At 34.9% G+C, this 11,054-nt stretch overlaps 1 pseudogene; it reads left to right on the top strand.

The window, feature by feature from the left end:
* The first annotated feature begins 6,599 nt into the window (after positions 1–6,599).
* LOC124606452 lies at positions 6,600–7,422 on the top strand (annotated as a pseudogene).
* The last annotated feature ends 3,632 nt before the right edge of the window (positions 7,423–11,054 follow it).

Here is an 11,054-nt window from a genome sequence, read left to right as displayed (position 1 = left end):
TTCCACACCAGGTGGATCACATTCACACACATGACAATAATTTCTTTGCACAGTAATCAGCGATATTGTTTCTACAAACCACACTACTGCTGGTGTGCGCTGCTGTGGAGTCGCCATTTTCACTTCATGCGACCATGCTTCACTCTGGCGACGATACTTGGCGCTTATTATGCGGGAATATTAATTCTTTGAGATGTTCTACAATGTGGTGCATTTTTCATTGTTGTATCTACTGTGGTTTTTCACTCCTGGGACCTTGAAATCAGGTAGGTTTGAGTGGGACATATCATATATATATACAATAACTCAATATATATATATACAATAACTCAACCAATGAATTTCAGTTTAAGAAAAGCCTATAGGATTTATTGGTGGCCAACTTCTTCCCCTCCATCGATGAATTTCTTAGTAGAACCATATATATCAGTTGGTTCTACTAAGAAATTCATCGATGGAGGGGAAGAAGTTGGCCACCAATAAATCCTATAGGCTTTTCTTAAACTGAAATTCATTGGTTGAGTTATTGTAAATGTGTGTTCCTGAATAATGCACAACTTTTTGTACAAGAGTATGTGATTTTCAATCCTTGTGAAGATTATTCTTATTTGTAGTATTGATTCCATGCACCCAGCTGTTGGTTTGAAAAAGTGATATATTTTTAATGCCAAATTTCATTAAGCAATAAATATTGGGTGTCCCAAAACGAATGACCCAATTTTAACTTGCAATAATATTGAGACAAACGTCACTAGGTAACTGAAACAGCGCTACATGTAATCGGCATGGTCTAGAGTTTCAGAAAACCGCAAGACCAGCCTTTACATTCTTGGCCTCCTAGGTCCCATGACTTAACACCATGTGATTTATTCCTGTGGGGAATTGTTAAACGATGTGTTTACATTCCTCCCTTACCTAGTGACACTGATGAACTAAAAACCAGAATATCAACTGCTGTAGCATCAGTGACAGAAGACACCTTACACTCAGTTTGGGATGAATTCGGATGTCGACTAGATGTCGTCCGTGCAACCAATGGAGGACATATTGAACATTTATGGTGGATTTTTTATAAACTTCTGTCTTTTCTGAGTAATTTAGTATGTAATTTGTTGGTGTTAAGCCCTTCTTCCTAATAAATAATTCTATTTAAAATTGGGTCATTCTTTTTGGGACACCCTGTATATTGGGAAGCAGTAGGTACTGTCCCTAGTTCCCTAAACCAGCCTGTGCAGGATGTTCTTGAGTTCACACCACATATAACTCTTATTGCACATTTTTGTGCCCAGAAAACTTTAGCTTGGCTTGATGTATTACCCCAAAATAATAATCCCATATGATGTTATGGAGTGAAAGAAAGCATAGTATGCCAACTTTTTCATTTTTATATCCCCTAGGACTGACAGAATTCGCATTGCAAATAGAGATTTGTTTGGATGTTTCAGCAGTTCTGTGTTGTGCTTCTCCCAGTTGAATTTATTATCAAGCTGTAATCCCAAGAATTTAACACTGTCCACTTCTTCTACCTGCTAATCGTATGTTAGGCACACACTCATGGGACACCCCTTACAAGTTCTGAACTGCAAGTTTAGTAGCAAAGGATTGGCTAGGAACCAGTGATTAATGCTGACAAATATTTTACTAGCCGAACTTTCTAAGACTATACTTCATTTGCTATTTTATTTCAATGTTTGTGTCATTGGCAAACAAAACAAACTTGACATCTGGTAATGTTGCTGATGAAAGGTCATTGATATACACAATAAAAAGTAAGGCCCTAAATGGAACCTTGTGGGAACCCACATGTAAATAGTTCTCTTTCCTAATAACACCCTTTGTTTCCTTACATAGAAATAAGATTTGAACCATTTTGCAGCATTTCCTGATGAATAATGCAGTCAAATGCCTCTGACAAATCACAAAATATACCAGTTGTCTGCAATTTTTTGTCTAATGAATTAAGTATATTTTCACTGTAAGTGTAGATAGCCTTCTCAACATCAGAACCCTTTAGAAATCCAAACTGCGACTTCGACAGTATATTATTTGTAATAAGATGGTTATAAAGCCCATTGTACATTACCTTTCCTATAATTTTTGAGAATGCTGGAAAAAGTGAAACTGGGTGCAAATTTGACACTTTCTTTATCTCATTTCTTAAACAGTGGATTAGCTTCAGCACATTTCAACCATTCAGGAAAATTCCACTGATAAGAGACTGGTTAGACAGATAGCTTAATATGTTACTTAACTCAGAATCACATTCTTTAATTAACTTTGTTGATGTTTCATCATATCCACTGGATATTTTTGATTTTAAAGATTTTATGATGGACATTATTTCTGCTGGGGTAGTGAGGGTCAAATTCATATTATGGAAGTTACTTGAAATGTCTGGTCTGAGGAACCCCATGACAGCATTTACAGAACCTGACAACTCCATCTTTCCAGTAACAGTTACGAAATGTTTGTTAAAAAGTTCTGCAACACTATACACATATGTCGCCAATGTATCATTTACCCTTAATGCTATTTGCCCCTCTTCATGTCTGGTTCTACTGATCTCCTCCTTCACTGTGTCCTGTATTGTCTTTATTTTGTTGTCTGTCTTTTCCTTGTAATATACTTGTCCCTTGGGTCATTCCATGTCAAGTCACCCAGGCCTTGATACCAACCTTGTCAGATTTTGATGAAACTTGGTACAATTACTTCTTTTATCATCCTGAAAGCACTTGTAAAATTTTTTTGCTCTATCTCTTATAGTTTTTTTTATAAATTTTTAAAGTTTTTAGATTTGGCGTTGTTTCAGCAGTCGGAAATCGTAACTTAAACATGTCCTCACAACTAAAAAAAATTGTATATTAAAGAATACTCAAGATATCACAATGAAATTTTGGAATAAGTTTGTGTATTATATCTAAATGTTAAAAAAACTTACCATAAAGATATATTAAAATCTTCCAAATGAAAAAAATTTACAAGTTTATTAATTTTTTGTAGCTAACAGATGTTTAGTTTTACAAAAACTGCAATATCTAGAGTCTCAGACCTGATAGAAAGCTCAAATTTGTTTTAAAATACTCTTAATTGTATAGGCTATTAGATAAAAGAAAAATTGTGTTGGCTTTTTAACCTGTTTAATAGTTATCTAATTTTTAAAATAATATTAATTATATTTTAAAAATTAAAAGTACCAAGTAACTTAGACACCAAAAATAAGTTTTTCTCTTCTTGGAGTAACAATGTATGCTTGGATTTTGTTTTGTTACTCCTGTGTTTTGAAGTAAATAATTATTACAGTGTTAAATAGTGCTTGGATAGTATTTTCTTAAGTTTATTTGAACTTTCAGTAAGTACTGTTACTTAGTTTACAGAGATTCTTTTCCAATATTGTATAGAAGTAACCAGAACAGTAATCAGACCAAAAGTGAAATCAGTATGTCAGATATTCAAACCTGTAGCATAGGGTTATTTAAAAAATCTGACTGTTTCCAAACAACCTACACACCTTCAAAAAAAGTTACAACCGATATCTGAATTGAGTGAGGAAAAAAAAGATTTGATCCACTTACGATCTGGAATTAATCTGTGTGAATTTAAGAATATATGTTCACACCACAGCTACTACGTTTTAAATGTTTTTGAAAAGTATCACACAACATGTGTAGACCCACTAAAAAACACAAAAAGCCCATCAAAAAACCGTTGAGAAGTGTAGGCTTGTATCTTTCTAAACAATTACTGACAAAAAAATATTAGCATAAAACCTGGACAAAAGCTTTGCTCAACATGACGTAACTTTCATGAGGAAAAATTAAGAGTTCAAGTCAATGAAAGTGAAACAGATGATGAAGTCATAGTCGAATTAGAATCATTGGAATCCAGAAATGAATCCCTCATACAAACAAACATTGCTCTTGATAATTTAGGTTTAACACCAATAAAGCTTCATGGCTTGTCAGAACAAAGTAAAGGGTGTTATTTTAAAAGGAAGGTTAGCAGTATTGAAAAGCCTGCAAAAAAGGCAGTTTCAAAAGCATTAAAATATTATGCACCAAGTTCTGATGATGACGAAGAAGATACAAGTGTGGTTGAGAAAGCAAAGGATTTTGATGTAATGTTTTCTCTTATGAAAGAGAAGATTTCATCCATTGGGAGGTCTAGAAAAATCCAGATTCTGACCTTGGCTCCAGGTTCTTGGAGTCGAAATAAAGTGATGAAAGAATTTAATGTAAGTGAGTACATGGTGCGACAAGCTAGAAAGCTAAAATCTGAAAAGGGTATTTTGGAAACTCCTGGTCCAAAAAACAGATTTTTATGAAAAGGATGAAAGTTCCAGAGTGCTACCTGGAACAAAATACAAAGTAAGTGTTCAAAAAAATGTGTGCATGCAAAAAAGACTCATTTTGTGTAACTTAAGAGAACTCTATTATTCTTTCAAATGGGAGAATCCCGAGGTAGAAGTAGGATTTTCAAAATTTTGTTTCTTGAGATCTAAATGGTGTATCCTTGCTTGTGCTTCAGGCACACACACTGTATGTGTATGCAGTATCCACCAGAATGTTAAACTATTACTGGATGCTGTGAAAATTGAAGAATCTTATAAAGACCTAATTAAGATGCTTGTGTGCAACACAGAAAACCAAAACTGCATGCTACATCATTGCGACAGCTGTCCTGCAAATACTGCACTAACTGAGTACTTAACTGAAAAACTAAGTGAAGATTATGATTTAGAAGAAGAAATTGTAATCAGTCAGTGGGTTAACACAGACAGGGCAGAAATGATCAAACAGTCTATCAGTGTTGAAGACTACATTTCTTTATTGGTTAGGTCATTGGAAAAGCTCACCCCGCACTTGTTTATAGCAAAATCCCAATCAGCAGCCTTTAAAAGATTGAAAGAAGACCCACCACCCAAAACAGCAATTATTGTGATCGATTTCAGTGAAAATTATTCCTTTGTTATACAAAATGAGATCCAAAGTTAACACTAGAATAGAGGTGGTTGTACTGTACACCCAGCTGGAGTTTTTCTAAGAGATGATGAAAACAATGTTTTTGTTTCCAACCACTGTTTTATTAGTGATGACCAAGAACATGACACTGGTTTTGTTAACTTTCTACAAAAAAAATTGCAAAGTGGCTGTCATTACATCATACTGTCATTGACTCAGTTCACTACTTTACAGATGGTTGTGCTGGGCAGTACAAAAATAGAAACAGTTTTAAAAATTTGACTGAACACTTGAGAGACTTTAATTTGAAGGCCCAACACTCTTTTTTTGCAACAAGTCATGGGAAGTCAATTTGTGATGGTCTAGGAGGAACTATTAAAAGAATTTTAAGGAAAGCCAGTCTACAGATTTCAGACGAAGAACAAATAATGACAGCAATCGATGTGTACAAGTTTTGTGAAAAAAATATTGAAAACATTCATTTTCACTTTCTTGACAAAAAAGAAGCTGATTTGCTACGGTTAAAACTAGAAAAACGTTTTTCAGCAACCCGAACCATTCCTGGAACATGAAGTTTTCATAACTTCCAACCACTTTCAACAAACAACCTTGAAATTAGAAGGACTACAGATAGTGTAAAACCCTCCTTAGTCTTCTCTTTCCATTCTTCTTCTGATTGGGTTCGTGTTGAACCATCCATAAATAGCTATGTGGCTGCAAATTATGATGGTAACTGGTACTTTGGAGTGGTAAAAACAATGTATTCAATGATAAAGAAATTCTATTTCTACATCCTTCAGGACCAGCTGCATCATTTTATTGGCCTGAAAGAGAAGATTCTTGCATAGTGCCTTTAGAGCACATAGTCTGTGTAGTAGACACACCTCAATCAAGCGGCACTGGAAGAATGTATTACTTCAAAAAAGACTGTATCAAAAGAACTGAAAGCTCTTGGATGAAGTGGAAAAACAGTTTGAATCAGCATTAATGTTTATTAAAAATACAAAATTACTCAAAAAATTCAATGTTTCAAGCAATCAGTTGGGTTATACATAAGTGTCTTAAGTACGCTATCTTTGTACATAATTCTAATGTAATCTACTATAATTAATAAACATGTTAAAAAGCCATCATTATTTTTGTTTTATCAAGTAGCCTATATGTTTAAGAGTAAATTAAAACAAATTTGAGCATTCTATCAGGTCTGAGACTCTAGATATTGCAATTCTTATAAAACAAAACATCCGTTAAAAAAAAAGAAAAAAATACACATATATTTTTTCATAGAAAATATTAACATATTTTAATAGTATCATTTATATCTTCAAATATGTATAATAAATAATTTCGTTGCAAAAATTCATGATGTTATCTAAAAGAGTTTTTAAGATAAGCAATTTAAAAGTTTTGAATACAAATTAAATTTACCATTTCCGAAGGTTCAGAAAACACAAAATATGAAAACTTTAAAAATTTATAAAAAAAAAAACTATGAGAGATACAGCAAAAAAAATTTGCAGGTGCTGTCAGGATGGTATTAGAACCATTTGAGCCAAATTTCATGAAAATCTAAGAAGGTGGGTGTAAAATTTATTTTTTTTAGGTGATTTGATATGGAATGACCCCGTTCCCAAGAATCACATGGGCTTCAGCATTCGACATCCAGCCTCCGCAAGGTGGAACTTCAACAAACGGACAATAAACGGAATTCATGAAAATTTCCAACCTTTAAAAGACTGCCATACTGAAATTCTATTAACATCAACTACAGTCCAAATCCCCGCAGAAGCAGCAGGTATTTTACAATACCTGTATGATGATAATTTCAAGTTTTGTTTAGAGCTTTCTCATCAGATTATGTCTCACGTTGAAATAATTTACAACCAAACGCAATCTTGTGAAATTAGTGCGTTTAAACTTGATGAATATATAACGAAGTTCAAAATTGTTATTTTAGAATTAACAAACTCGAAGTACTGTAAGAATCCGTCAAAAGCGCTCATGGCAGAAACTAAAAAGTGTGTGGTTGTATGTGTGATGACATACTGGGCAGATAAACGTATAGTGAACACTTAGTAGCTGCTTAATTGTTAAACAAGAAATTGTTCACTAGTTTTAAGAATGAACATCCTACAGGAAAGGTAGTACTAACTGAAATGTGTCCAGTGACTGACAAAATAAACTCCAAACTGAGCTAAACGAATTCAGTTGTAGGACTCATACTCATGAATATTGCAAATTAAATGAGCTGCTGAAATTTATCTCATAAAATTACGAAACTTATAAAATCCTCTTGACAGTTTCCATGTACATAAAGGGAGGACGCTGTTTATCATAATTGAAAACAATAGTATGAACGGGTATGAGTTCAGGAAGATTAAATGTGCTTGCAGGGCTTTCCATGGAGATAAATTTTCTCATTTATCATCCAGGGATCAAGAAGAAAATTATTGAATTAAAGTAAGAAGAATGGACTGTATTTTTAAATGAATAGGTCAAATTTGAGCTGTAACAGTTTAGACTGAACTAAGTAAAAATTTTTGTTTTTGTTCTTTTAAGATTTTATCGAGTTCTGAATAATTTTCTACGTAGATGTAATTGTTTGCTTCTACATAATTTTGTAACAAAGGCTAAAACATTTTTGGAGCAGCATCGCTACTAATTTTAGCTATGAGCCACCACTGCGCACTGCCTATCCGTGCATGTTGCTATGTTAACCTCCCTAAGGATATCTGGTTATTTGTAAAATAAGGCTTGAGGGCCCTAATCTTACATGTGAAAAAAATGCCTAAATAGATGCAGTTTTATTCATGGAGCTAGTGGTGTGGGCCACAGCTTGTGAACACTGGCCATCAGGACTCATGATGTGTCTCTTTCAGAAGCAAATCCAGATGGGAAGGGGGGGGGGGGCGGAGGTTATGAAACTGCAGGCCCCCTTAAAACTACACCCATTTCTTTTTAATCTTTGCAGCGTATCTTTCACAGACTCGAAAATGTTGTCACTATTGTAGTTAGTATTATATTAAATTAGGAAAACAATCTGCGTTTATTCTAGAGAATTTGGAGACGGCAAGGTGACATTAAATTTCTGAGAACTCACCCCCTCCCCTCACCAGAGTCCTGGGTTCGATTCTGATCTCCTTGCAGTGGAATCTTATTGACATACTTGACTTCGTTAAGTACATAGTTAAATGGCGATTTTACTTCAAGTGGTAACGATCCTATGTGGCGCCTGAAGACATACTTTTTCCACTGCGTGAGTAGTTACTTTTCGTTCCCGGCCAAAACGGCCATAGTTGACTGTTTTATATCTTAGTCCACTGTGGATCTTTCTGTCTTTTGCGCTAGTGCATAGCGAACTGGAATTGGTACAGAGATTCTTAATCGAGTTAAAAAAAAAAAAATCATACCCTACTCATTAGGATGGAGCAGACCGTTTGAGATCGGGCCCATTAAAGCTCAAAGCTTTCCAGTCAAATACGAGGGACCTAGGACCGAGCAAAGTGTTTCTAGTTGGCTGATTTGGAAGCAGAAGATCGAAGATACTTGCAATTCGGTTCTGGAACGATACGACGAAACACTAGAAACTGTTATTTCATCGGTGCTGTCGCCTCACTGTGGATGTTATATTGCTGGAGTAGTGGTCATATTGCTTAAATCCATTACCAAAAACAAAGAAATCGCGATTTCATCTTTTTAACATGACTTTTTAATACCGTAATCCACCACTGTGTCTCAAATTACTGCCCCCTCTCCAATGCTGCAAGCAACTTTTAACAACTGTTGCTAAATCTTAGCTACCCCTCTACAACAGAGAACAAAAATCAGAGAGAAATTCTTGAATTACAGAATGATTTCATATGGGCGAGAGCAATATACCAGTACGCAACGTACAGACAGAATTATGTTACGATACATGTGATAAAACCCAAATATATTCCTCGTGATTATTGTATTGATGTTATACAGCTCTACTGTTTAGTGCTTGAGCCATTATGTATGCCGATTAAATCTGTGTTTGTAAATTAACAAACGCTCTTTCTGGTTAACTGGTTGGCACCAAAAGTGCTTTCTGCATTAGCTGTAAATTCCTTCACGTTAATGTCGTCAAGTCCTTCGGTTACACCGCCCTGAGAATGGTGGATATAAGTTAGCCATGCACCTACGCAAGATATTTCAGATACAAATTCTATATGTCCATAAGAATACCCAGTGTTCCTCTACAATAAATGGAATTTACACCAGATGGGAGCTAGGCGAGAACGACACAGCACAACAATAAAAAATATATATATATATATATATATATATATATATATTGTAGTGCAGTAAAGGAACGCTATATTCGGTACAACACAGAAACGTGTAACACCAGACATAGGAAAATTGATATCACAGAATGCCACAATGCTAGCTAAAAGTTTGTGTTGTGCTACATTACAGTAAACAAATAATAAAAATTGATAAAATGCACTTCAACTCAGGCTGAAATTACCTTACTGTTAGGAAAAAAACACGGTGTTCCGTGCGAAAATTATTTATCACCATCACCGTCAACGCACTGCAATGAAATCTCTGGAAGACAAATGAAGCTCAAGAAGTGCGAAAATTATTTATCACCATCAACGCATTGCAATGAAATCTGTGGGAGACAAATGAAGGTCAAGAATTTGACATAATGCAAAATACAGAAGCATATTCTGAAGTGCAACAAGTGTGTGTCTAAAATATTTTATGACCTTATTCTGTCAATCGACTTGGCATGAAGCCTAGCAGTAGGCAGAAGTGTCTTAATGAAATAATATTATCAACAACGCCGTCTCCATACCTGTGAGTTACTGCCTTATTGTCGTAAATAGATTGCAACGATCTGTCGATAGATCGTGCGATCTGATCCTAGATTATACGAATATTGGCAACTAGCAGATCGCAGTGATCGAACATCTATCGCTTGTAATTCCCAGTCAATCCGCTGAATCGCCTGCGACGCTTCGCGCGTCAATGTCAATATGGGTTGCTGCCAGAGGCAAGTTTTTTTTTCTTTTTTTTTATACAAAACAATTTTATCATCAGTCTCATCGCACATCGCTATTAAAAATCTCTGATACTGCACCATCATGTGTCTAATTTAAATAAATTGCTATTCGTTTTACAGAATGAACAACTTGTTTGCGAAATAAAATTATGTTCACGTAACTGAAAATCCCAGTGCTTCGTCATCATAAACCTAACAGTTTGTTTGCGTCTGAATTTATTAAATTGTTACGAGAACAGGAAGCACTGTGCAGAAAGGAGAAAATAACCTAGAGTATCATGACGAATTAAAAAGAGATAAGTGCTGATACTCAGAAAACCAAGAAGCCACGAGGTGCAGATAAAACAACAAAAATACTAAATTTGAGACGTGTTTTCAAGAAATAACGTAGCTGTTTTATAACAACTTACTATTTCTGAAGGACTATGCAGGGCCTTTTACTAAAGGCTACACAAAGTCAACTGAGTGAGGTGAGTAAATTCCTAATTAATTCATATTTGTCGTGATATGACTTGTCCCATATCTATGAATAACAAACAACACGCGACAGGAATTCTGGGATCAATAAAAAAATGGTTTTTAACCAAATTGATAATGAAGTAGAAGTGATTTAAAGTTAACACAACATTTTCATGTTTAATTCATCGATTGCAAATACTTTAGTACATAATATATCAAATGGGAAAACAGAACAAATATAGCGCAACATGTAGGCTACCCTTGTGAAAAGAAAGTTTTTTGCCACGCCTCTGCTAAATCAGTGAAACCTTTGACATCCTTCTCGAAACTGATAAGGTGAAGCATTTCACACAGTTCTGCTTCTATAGATCCACAATAAGTCGCACTGATTTCGAGATCCTGTTTCGCTCACTTTTCTGTCATAATTTGCTCTGTCAAAGTATCGATGATAAGTAGGCCTGCATGTGTGCGTTGTTTTGGCGTAAGAAATTGTAAAGTGTACACCAAACCATTACGACTGAAAAGACGTTTTCTAGATTTAAACTGTCCAGAGTCTTAAGCACTTTAAGTCTTACAATCACTATCCCAAGTACGTTTTTCAT

This window comes from Schistocerca americana, chromosome 3, assembly GCF_021461395.2.
Source record: "Schistocerca americana isolate TAMUIC-IGC-003095 chromosome 3, iqSchAmer2.1, whole genome shotgun sequence".
Classification (NCBI taxonomy): Eukaryota; Metazoa; Arthropoda; class Insecta; order Orthoptera; family Acrididae; genus Schistocerca; species Schistocerca americana.
Note: the sequence above shows the minus strand (reverse complement) of the source record. Positions and strands in the feature narration are given on the sequence as shown.